Source organism: Bison bison, unplaced genomic scaffold (genome assembly GCF_000754665.1).
Source record: "Bison bison bison isolate TAMUID 2011002044 unplaced genomic scaffold, Bison_UMD1.0 scf7180017864469, whole genome shotgun sequence".
Classification (NCBI taxonomy): domain Eukaryota; kingdom Metazoa; phylum Chordata; class Mammalia; order Artiodactyla; family Bovidae; genus Bison; species Bison bison.
The window spans coordinates 7,024,444-7,036,646 of NW_011495030.1; the positions used below are offsets into that span (position 1 = coordinate 7,024,444).

General features: G+C 35.8%; 1 protein-coding gene across 6 annotated transcripts in view; it reads right to left on the reverse strand.

The window, feature by feature from the left end:
* RFX3 (regulatory factor X, 3 (influences HLA class II expression)) overlaps positions 1–12,203 on the reverse strand; it is a 333,454-nt gene that overhangs the window by 283,770 nt on the left and 37,481 nt on the right. For 2 of the 6 annotated variants that reach the window (XM_010860699.1, XM_010860696.1), the window contains exon 2: positions 6,851–6,918. The exons of 3 other annotated variants lie outside the window; for them this stretch is intronic. The gene's annotated coding sequence lies outside the window, so the exon portion shown is untranslated. Of the gene's footprint in view, positions 1–5,545; positions 5,739–6,850; positions 6,919–12,203 lie in introns of all 6 variants that reach the window. One more of the 6 variants, XM_010860695.1, reaches the window with a different exon arrangement.

A 12,203-nucleotide genomic window follows, 5' to 3' on the forward strand; every position in this document is an offset into this window, starting at 1 on the left:
TTATAGGAAGATTGTACAGAGCAAATAAAACAAGAAATGAGAAAGAGCTCTGAAAACAAAACTGCTATACAAATAAAAGGAAGTAATATTTATCTGATAGGATTCTAGGTATAGTAAATCTAGTTAGGCACCATTCTCTCAATAAAATTATAATAATCATAGTTAATTACCCAATATGCTAAATTATAATACTATCACAGCAATATTATAAAATTATTTATCATTAATATAAAGAACAAAAACACTAAAACTAAGATTTATTGTTGTCTGATTATATGTCAGGTGCTGCTAAGTAAACTATAACTAATCCTTACAATAACTCAACAAAGTAGTTATCTCCCTTTTTCAAATAAATAAACTGAGTCAAGAAACTGACAACTCAGAGTAACTTGCCAACAGTCACATAGCTAATAAGTAGAAAATTCATTTTCAATGTTTAATGTATAATAGGCGCTTGAAAAATGCTTCTCATCTAAATTAAAGAGAAATAAACAAACCCAGGACTATCTGGCTTTAAAGTAACTACAACTAACTCCATCAAAATATCTTTCTCTCACACAATTCTTTTTTATTTGCAGTTGAAACTGGAATTACAGCAAACATATCTAACTAATATGAGAAATTCACCACCTTTCTCATATGCAAAACCGTTTCCAATCAGAAAACTACCACCATTTTTTAAAATATCTAATCTTTAACCCATATACTGAATCATGAATTATAATGGTCTTATTATAATTTAGGAGTATCAATTGAAAAAAATGATATAGCTACATTCTAAAATATTTCTAAAAGAACAAACCAAAAAGAGTAAAATAGCAAATATTTTTAAATGGAAAAATATGTAGAGTACAAACTACAAATAAAAGTTTATGTCCCTCTATTATGAAGAAATCTTGAAATTTAAAAGAAGGGAGGAGGAAAAGAAGACATTGTCTAAAAGGAAAGGGTACTAACGATATAAATGGACAATCACCGAAAGAAATAAAATGGCTAATATACTTTTTTAAAAAATTACCATTAGTTACCAAAGACATGCAAATACAAGTGAGATTTTTTTTTCCAACTAACTGGCATAAATACAAAAAAAAATTACAAAAATTGATCACACCTAGTATCAGAAAGCATGCAAAGAAATGAAACATTAAAGTGTTACTGTTCCAAGTATGAAATGGCATGATCCATCTAGAGAGCAAAACACTGAACTGTACACAGCCTTCTACCCAAGCAATTACATTCCTAAGAACTCATTTAAAGAAAATTATTGGATGAAGCACAAAGATGTATGTACAGTAATTAACCATAAACTCAAAATTCAGAATACAACCTAAATGTCTAGCTAGAGAGCTGCTTAAGCAGACATGCCAAAAAGAATGCATACAGTATTATTATCATGAAAGAATACGAGTGTTAAAAGTTAAAAAACAAATTGCATGACAACTTTTAAGAGAATATGCACATATTTCTGTGTTTACAGGGAAAGGAAACATGCACATGTGTGGCCAGAAGCATACCCAAGAATGCCATACAAACTCACTAGAGAAATTCTGAGATGTGACAGCAATCTTGTAAGCAGATGGGTAGTGAGCTTTGAGGAGAATGATTTTTTTACTCCCTTTGTGTGTGTCTAGTCAATCAGTTGTGTCCGATTCTTTGCAACCCCATGGACTGTAGCCTGCCAGGCTCCTCTGTCCATGGATTCTCCAGGCAAGAATATTGGAGCGGGTTGCCATTCCCTTCTCCAGGGGATCTTCCTGACCCAGGGATTGACCCCAGGTCTCCCACACTGCTGGCAGATTCTTTACCATCTGAGCCATCAGGGAAGCCTTTCTGTATTTTCTGAATGTTTTATATTAAGCATATATAACTTTTGAAATAATAAAATAAAATAATTTTCATTTAAAATAATGCCAACTGTCATAACCCTGAGGCTCTGTAAACTTTCAAATGTTATTACCTTTAATATAAAATATTGATTAAAAAGCAGTTAATATGTTCACTGAATGAAAATTTAGTTTTACTCCTCTTCCAAATGACAGCTTCAAATCATAAATCCTTTACAGCTGTTTCTTCTTACAAATCATTTAACATTTTTAATTTTGCTAAATATTTCTCTTAAAAAATAAAAGCAAAGCAGAAATATTTAAGTGCTTCAAACTATACTTAGTATAAATGTGCTATGTCTTTAAGAAATACTTTGCATACATAAGGGGTACACATTATTGTTTTAGACATAATGCTATTGCACACTTAACAGACTACAGAACAGTGTAAACACAACTTTTATATGCAAACTGGCAAAAAAACTCATGTGACTCGTTTTATTACAATGTTTGCTTTACTGCAATGCTCTGGAACTGAATATGCAATATCTCCCAGGCATGACTGTATCATTTAGTAACCACTATGCTGTACCAAGCACTGGATTATGTACTTCATATATATCCTTTATTTAATTTTCATAAGGATGCAAGACAAAAGTTATTGTCCTCATATTACATAGCCATACAGAGAAAGACAAGTATTGTACAGTGTCCATTATGTGTGGAATCTAAAAAATAAAACAACTAGTAAATACAACAAAAAGAAACAGACTCACAGATATCGAGAACAAACTAGTGATTACCAGTGGGGAGAGGACAGGAGGATGGGACAAGATGGGGTAAGGGCATTAAAAGGTACAAACTATTATGTATAAAATGAATAAGCTCCAAGGATATACTGTACAACATAGCCAAAATTTTATACTATAAATGGAGTATAACCTTTAAAATTGTGAATCATAAAGCTGTAAATTTACTTATATAATATTGTACATCAACTATATCTCAATCAAAAAATTTAAAAATAAAAAAGATAAAAAACTGTTGACACACTGTGTGAATCTATAAATGCTATGAGTCTAAACAATTACTCTTATCTTGAATATGTGATAAACTTTTCAGTTCAGTTGCTCAGTCATGTCCCACTCTGTGACCCCAAGGACTGCAGCATGCCAGGCCTCCCTGTCCATCACCAACTCCCGGAGTTTACTCAAGCTCATGTCCATTGTGTCAGTGATGCCATCCAACCATCTCATCCTCTGTCGTCCCCTTCTCCTCCCACCTTCAATCTTTCCCAGCATGAAGGTCTTTCAAATGAGTCAGTTCTCTGCATCAGATGGCCAAAGTATTGGAGTTTCAGCTTCAGCATCAGTCCTTCCAATGAATATTCAGGGCCGATTTTCTTTAGGATGGATTGGTTGGATCTCCTTGCTGTCCAAGGGACTCTCAAAGAGTCTTCTCCAACACCACAGTTCAAAAGCATCAATTCTTCAGTGCTCAGCTTTCTTTATAGCCCAACTCTAACATCCGTACATGACTACTGGAAAAACCATAGCCTTGACTAGATGGACCTTTGTTGGCAAAGTAACGTCTCTGCTTTTTAATATGCTATCTAGGTTGGTCATAACTTTTCTTCCAAGGAGCAAGCGTCTTTTAATTTTATGGCTGCCATCACCATTTGCAGTGATTTTGGAGCCCAACAAAATAAAGTCTGACACTGTTTCCACTGTTAACCCATCTATTTGCCATGAAGTGATGGGACCAGATGCCATGATCTTAGTTTTCTGAATGAGTTTTAAGCTAATTTTTTCACTCTCCTCTTTCACTTTCATCAAGAGGCTCTTTAGTTCTCCTTTGCTTTCTGCCGACTGTCATTAAATTTCATGATGGTTTTGCTGAATCACTGATGAAATTTATTTTCTACTTGAAGATATGTAATTACATAGATTGTTACAATAGGCTTGGTTAAGGTGAATACATATTTTGGAATCCATTATTATCAAAGACTCTAGAGTTCTGTAATATGATGAAGGAAACATTCCATGACACTATTAGCATTACTCATAAATGCTACTAAAATCTAGAATTTTCAAGGCTCTCTACATAGACAGCAGCTGATGAAACAACTTTTAAGGATGAATATGCTTAACTGGGGCTTCTCTGGTGGCTCAGATGGCAAAGAATCTGCCTGCAAATGCAGAAGATCCTGGTTCAATCCCTGGGTCAGGAAGATTGCCTAGAGAAAGGAATGGCTACCTACTCCAGTATTAGTGTGTGAAGAACTCCATGGACAGAGGAGTCTCATGAGCTACCCTGGGGTCACAAATAGTTAAACACACTGAGCAACTAACACATGCTTAACCACTAGGCTTGGGATTATTAAGTACAATCAATATTTTAAATGATATAAAAATGATAATGCCTATAAATGTCACTTTACAACCAAGATATGATACATTTAATATGAACAGTTTCTATTTTAATTTTTATTAAAAAACTATATTACTACTTTCAAGCCAACTGTCATTGGCCCTTATAAAAAGCCAGCAATTCATGTATCCTGTGTACTGTGTTCAGTACCTATTCAGTAAGTACTTAGTTGACAAGGAACAGAAGTAAGCAAAAGGCCGTTAGTCTAATTTTTATTTCTAGATTCACAATGTCAGTACGAAAAGAGGTAGATAGCCTTGTTTGTCACTTAGTGGGATAAGTTTGCTTTTCTACAGTCCTTGCACAAAGAAAAGCAGTATAGAGCAGTGGCTCTAAAACTCTACTCCTAGTGAAATACTTCCCAGACCCTCAAAAGAAAAGGAGACAAAAACGGACCTTCTCTGCAGCCACCAATATTCCCCAAGCCAGCTCCTGTAGAACTTGACTGGAAAATACAGTTTGAAAATTACTAATACAGTGGACAGGAACATTGGAGATCACAAGATCTGGGTGTACATGTTAGACTTTCCACTACCTGCTGTGTAACTGTGTTCAAAGGTGTAATCTTAACCTCTCTTGGACTTGGGTTTTCACATACATAATATGGTCCCATATAACTAGTTAGTGGGAAAGTTGAGTGAGATGCTGTCCACACAGAAGAACTTTATACTTTTTGAAGCATGATCTACGATGTAAATGTAAAGTATAATTTATATCCCATATGTTATGCAAAAAAGGAGAAGTATTTTTCCTTCCCTACTTCTCTCCTTCCCAGGACAATTTACTTATTTCACATGTAACAAAGAAGTTTAAGACTATCAAAATGAAACAAAGTCCAAAAGTCAGATTAAAAGGAAAAAGTGGGAGGAGAGCACATATAAACTTATTCTCTATGGCTTCTCAGGAGAATTCAAGTTATCTTTCATAAACGTTATTTGCAAGCATTTTTAACCAAAGTATATTACGGAAACCCTTTTCTCTAGGCCCACACAAGCTTTCACAATTATTATATATGATATCAATGTCTATATCAGATGTCCTCAACCATAAAAAATGAATGATAAGGAATAAATATCAGACTCATTCGTTAGAAGACAATTCAAATGGTTTAAGCAATATGATAAAGCTGCAAAATTTCCTAGGAAAACTATTTGAAGGAATGGGCACTGAGTCTCTTTAAAATGTACTATCAGTGATGAAGATTATAACTTTTAAATCATAACTCCCATACATGACTACATAGCTTTTGTTATAAATCATATTACAAAGGTCTTAGATGTAGAACTATTTACCTTATCTTTCTTGCAACCTCATATTGATAAAGAATTTTGAAAAACACATAGGGAAATTTTCGGTGCATCCTGTTGTGGACTTTTATAAAACCACAGGTTTGAAATGGAAGAAATAGCTCCAGCTTATTTCTGAGTCTCAGTTAAGTCTCTTAAGCAGCAGATTGTATGGTTATCTTCCCACAGATGCTGAAGACTAAAGAAATGTCAAAAGAGCAATGTTTTACCACCTTGAATGGGCTGCCTCTTAGCTGCATACCAACTATGTGGGAAGGTAAAAATGTAATTCAATTCGGGAACAAACACAGTCTCAAAGCCCAGTGATGAGGAACAGCGTACATGTACTCAGACTCTACGCCTATCCCTCTTATGCCCCTCCCACCACCCACTCCACCACCACCTCTGCACTTTTCACCTTTCTGAATGCCAATGGAAAGCCTCTCTTTAAAGTACTGCTGTAGTGGAAGCAGAAGTTCACACAAACTGCTGCACCTTCTTACATAACCAACACATTACTGAGCAGGGGAATTATGACATCAGCAGTAGGTTAGCCTATTATTCTACCACATAATGCATATCTACTGATTCTCACACTCCCATGCCATTGGCTGGATTTCATAAGGATAGCTCCTATATTTTACTATCTTTAATTTGAACTAATTCTGATACAGGCTTGAAGCTTAGTAATCTATGAAACAACTATGGAAATGAATGTGGCATATGCACTTAGCTGAGTGCCATTTCAGGGTTAACCAAACACAGGCACATGCAGGGTGACATAAGGATGCCAAAGGACCAGAAAAGACTAACCTGTGAGGCTCACAACCGCTTTCACTAGACCACCCTCTGAACGCCTAGAAATTTCACATTATAGGAGCCTCAACGCCCTTTCTCACTACTTCCCCCATAAACTGTGTGCGCTAGCTGTTAGTATTTCACAGTGTAGCATGCCTCTAATCCTATTTAAAGGGGGATGGGGAGGAGGATAGGAAGGAGGCATGCTCCTGTGGTTTCTATAGCCCCACAGACAGCTAAGCTATCTGAAGCATTTAAAAATATTAATTGTAACCATATAATGTGAAGAAGAGCTCTAATATTGTTTTGTCTTAAATATATAAAGTAGTAATGAAAATAAAGTTCCTTACCATATTAGCTACTGCTAACCATTAAGAAATGAAAAACCTATCTCAAAATCTCATATTTTAAAAGTTATTGAAAAAATTCAGACATGAGATTCCATATTTGACATATTACTCTAGGTTTTGTGTACATTTACTTCATAATTTATAGAGAACATGGATCAATTACCTCATATTCTTTCCATGAGCCAAACTCAATGTATTCTCTACCATAAAATGCCAGAATGACCAAGTGGCCTAAAATATTAAAAGCAAGAAGAATTAGGTTAACATTAAAAATGAATTCTTTGATATCTAGAAATTATATGATTACTTTAAATTATTGAATCTAGATAAATATTAATTACCATACAAATGAATTATTTTATTGTATTTTTATATAATTGTATTTTTAAAGCTTCCAATGTAGCCAAAAAAAATATTGTTTTGATATTGCACAAAAGGAGAGAGATTTTTCAAAGAATTAGAATGCAAGTAAACATTATGAACATAATAATTAGGAAAAAATATAAGTGAGGGAAAATAATGAAGAGAAGAATACTTTGAAAAAAATCAACACTTTTAAATTGTGAAGATGAATCTGCCATGGGTGTTCCCCATCCTGAACCCTCCTCCCACCTTCCTCCCCATCCCATCCCTCTGGGTCATCCCAGTGCACCAGCCCAGAGCACCCATGGCAGATTCATGTCAATGTATGGCAAAACCAATACAATATTGTAAAGTGAAAATAAATAAATAAAACTGAAAAAAAAGAAAGTTAATGTAGAAAAATGGAAAAAAAATAATAATAAATTGTGAAGATGACAGACCAGCCAATTCTGAGAGCACCCTGATACAGAGAAGCAAAAGTGAGAACAGATTAGCAGATAATATATATTTATTCATTCCTTAAAAATGATTAAATAAGATTTATTTCTTAAAAATAAAAAAACCAGAAATAATATACAAACAGTTCACAAACTGGAGAACTAAGTATATATGATTATTCAGTTTTATGGAAATTTTAAAAAGAAATACTTGGTTTGGAGAAGAATGGGCAAGATTATTTTAAAACTAATGATTTCTATTGGCTAATAAATTTAGGGTAACACTGATATACAAAAATGTAATTAAGCGTATTATTTATATATGTTCACATCTTTTTTGCCCTAAATTTGGCCCATAATATCAGATATAAATTAAGTATAGAGTATTCTATCATTTAGTCAACTGTAAACAATATCATAGCTGCCTGGCGTGCTTTAGTTTTGCTTGCTTTCTTTTTTCTTTAAAGTTAAAGGTGACATTAAGTGACAGTTGCCATAAATTTTTATGTTGGTCCATTAAACTATGAACAGTAACAAAGCAAACAGGCACAGCTGAGTATATATGAACAAGGAACAGTCTAAATACACACTCTCAGGGTTACTTGAACAAGACAAGACAAGGATCACTAAAATAATCACAGGTGTTTGCTGTGTATTTAGGTGATTACAAGTCAGTTACAGCAAAAATGCAATAATCAACACTAATTAACACACCAGAGTTCTCAAAAATAACTTGGAAATTTTTAACCCTATTATCAGATTTTCCTGTTACTTTATTATCATTATGAAATATATTTTCTGACATGAGGCATTACTGTACATATTTATTATAAACTAAATGACTAAATGGGCTTCCCAGGTAACTCAAGTGGTAAAGAGCCACCTGTCAATGTAGGGGACACAGACAGACACAGTTTCTATCCGTAAGTAGGGAAGATCTCCTGGACGATGGCATGGCAACCCATTCCAGTATTTTTGCCTGGAGAATCCCATGGGGAGAGGAGACTGGCAGGCTATACTCTATAGGGTCGCAAAGAGTCAGACACAACTGAAGCAACTTAGCATGCACACACACACAAGTGACTAAATACTTCCTAATACCTTTGAGCAAAATGACTATGATTTATACATCCTACAATTAGATTTTTCTCAGGTAATTCTACCAACTCCTTTAGCTCTAATTCTTTTTTCAACCACATTCACCTGTACCTAACTTGAATATCAAGTAAGAAAAGTCAAGCTAATCTACAGTTATCTGTGTCTTCTACTCCTCTCCAGAAAAGTTACAAGTAACATCTCTTTGAAGACATATTCCACGACCTCATTCTGATAATAACATAATTGTTCGGGATCTCTTCATGTCTTGAATTATTACAAGTTTCTCAGCCTCCATATCAGTTCACTGATAATATAAATCTTTGCCATTTATGATTTTAACTTTAAAATCCAGTTCATTTCTTAGAGCCTGTTCTCATATAATATTATTCAATTACCCATTTAAGAAAGAATTGCAACTGTTAGGTGCCACACATACAAATATTTAATATACATGATCCACACACACAAGCAGTGCACTCACTGCCATGACAATAACAGCAAGATGCTCCCACCTTCAAAACTCCACACTGGCCCCATACGAACTTATTTTCCTTCTATACTCTACAATGACTTTCTTCTTATCTCTGGTCCAGATAATCCAAGTATCTTCATCTTTCCCTTTAACACTGAGTCATTACTATGTGCTTAGCAATATGCTAGAAGTTGATTAGGTACTTAATGCCAAACAAAACACAATATTTTTTTGTATTCAGGTCCCACCCCATTTGCTCCCACATACTATGCTAACTTTCTCAGTGGCTTTATAATTGTCCTTTATGTTATAGTAGACGCTCAGTCATGTCAGACTCTTTGTGACCCATGGACTGTAGACTGCCAGGTTTGCCTGTCCAGGGAATTCTCCAGGCAAGAAAAGTGGAGTGGAGGAACTGAATCTGGGTCTCCTGCATTGCAGGCAGATTCTTTAACATCTGATTCTCCTGGTAGTCACTATTTCACTCTCATTTTCTCATACTCCACAACTAATAGTAAACAAATTCTGACTTGCCACACTCATGTCAGATGGTCCCTTCCAGTACCATCCTGAGACCCAGGCAAAAGTGGTCACTGCCTTGGGCCTTACACTTTAGAGAACCCATTCTTCACCACTGTCCAGGTACTTCATGAAGTAAAAAATCTGTAGAGTCCAAGGAATGCTTTCTGACCTCTCTGACTGTACCACAGCAGATCGCCAAGATTCTGAATTGCCAGGCCAAGAACCCTGGAGTATCATCCCCAGGACAGAGACACAGGCATACCCAAGGGGTAATCAAAAGACAGTCTGCAAGGGGTAAGGCAATGTTGCTTTGGGAGTGGGCACATGGACATGCTATGGCAAAGAACCTAGAATACAGGGAAAAGGAGGGAGAGTACAGGATAAAAATGAGGTGACAGAGGCCAATTCTCCTTTGGCCACATATGTTCCACTATGTTAAAAATCCTAAAATTCTAAAAGCTCATTATAAAGCTGTATCGGTCAAATTAGAACCCTAATTTGAGCGTGCATTTATTTAACAGTTAACTGATTTGCAGCATTTAAATAGTCAAGACTCATAATGAGTGAACTTCCATGTGTATTCTTGCATCCATAAGTGTTAAAGATGGGCCTGGTTTCTACACCCTGTTTCCATTGATGGTTCACCAGTTTTAATCTTCATTATAATCCATCAAATGTTACAAATGTAGTGACAGCAGTAGCAGCAAAATTAGCACTGATAATACCACTCACTGAGTCCTAGCATAGTACCAACCATTTAATCTTTACTAAACTTGTTCACACCCTTTGTGTTACAACCCAACTATCTATATCTTCATCTTATCCATGAGTTGAAAGTAACAGTGTCAAAAGATGGATTCTAATCAAGGTCTTCCTAAATTAACAGCCCAGGTTCTTCACACTACACTTCCTTTCAGATAATTAAGAGATTTACCTGGCTTCAGACTGCTCCCCGCTAATCTGCATGTATCTGCCAGATTAATCTCCCTAAAAGATCTCTTTTACCTTAACATTTGATCCAGTTTTTAAAATATACACTGCTGGTCATGCTCTACTCAGTTAAGTTTCAAGTCCTTAGCCTGATTTTTCTTTCAACGCATCTGTTCATTATTTCCTAAAATACTCTTCAATGTCTTCACACCAAAATCATACCTTGCCTTTCATTCCCGTGTAAGCCAGCCCTTCCCCATATCCCTAGCCAACACACCTCCCTAAAAACGTTTAAGATCCATATCATCATACTTTGCCTCCTTCCTAAAGACTTCTCTGACTACTCAACCCAGAATCTTTTCTCATGCCCAATGTTAAATATCCCTGTAATACTGAGAGTCTCTGATCACTCAACAAGTAATTAGCTATGAACTTAGCAGGGTGTCAACTTCAAAGGATATGATGTATATTCCTGTCACTTTACGAAGTTAATCTTTTTGGAAGGCACTATAGGGGAAACTGGTAAAGTGGCTCTAAAGACAAAACCCCCGGCTGATAATCCACCTTGATCATATATTAGCACAGACTTTGGAACTGAATTTGCAAAGTAATTCATTTATGATTAGCAGAATTTTTGGTCCTAGAGCCCATCTTGATCTTAAATTTGCTGAGATACCAAAGAGTTTTTGTTTATGTGTATTATACCTAGTTGTGCAGTGGTATAGCAAACACCCTCTTCCGACAACACAAGAGAACACTCTACACATGGATATCACCAGATGGTCAACACCGAAATCAGACTGATTATATTCTTTGCAGCCAAAGATGGAGAAGCTCTATACAGTCAGCAAAAACAAGACCGGGAGCTGACTGTGGCTCAGATCATGAACTCCTTATTGCCAGATTCAGAAATAAATTGAAGAAAGTAGGAACAACTAGACCATTCAGGTATGACCTAAATCAAATCCCTTATGATTATACACTGGACGTGAAAAATAGATTTAAGGGACTAGATGGGATAGACAGTGTATGATGAACTATGGACGGAGGTTCGTGACATTGTACAGGAGACAGAGATCAAGACCATCCCCATGGAAAAGAAATGCAAAAAAGCACAATGGCTATCTGAGGAGGTATTACTAATAGCTGTGAAAAGAAGAGAAGCGAAAAGCAAAGGAGAAAAGGAAAGATAAACCCATTTGAATGGAGAGTTCCAAAGAATAGATAGCAAGGAGAGATTAGAAAGCCTTCCTCCGCAAAATGCAAAGAAATAGAGGAAAAAAACAGAATGGGAAAGACTAGAGATCTCTTCAAGAAAATTAGAGATACCAAGGCAACATTTCATGCAAAGATGGGCTCGATAAAGGACAGAAAGGGTATGGACCTAACAGAAGCAGAAGATATTAAGAGGTGGCAAGAATACACAGAAGAACCATACAAAAAAGATCTTCATGACCCAGATAATCATGATGGTGTGATCACTCACCTACAGCCAGACATTCTGGAATGTGAAGTCAAGCGGGCCTTAGGAAGCATCACTATGAACAAAGCTAGTGGAGGTGATGGAATTCCAGTTGAGCTATTTCAAATCCTGAAAGATGATGCTGTGAAAGTGCTACACTCAATATGCCAGCAAATTTGGAAAACTCAGCAGTGGCCACAGGACTGGAAAAGGTCAGTTTTCATTCCAATCT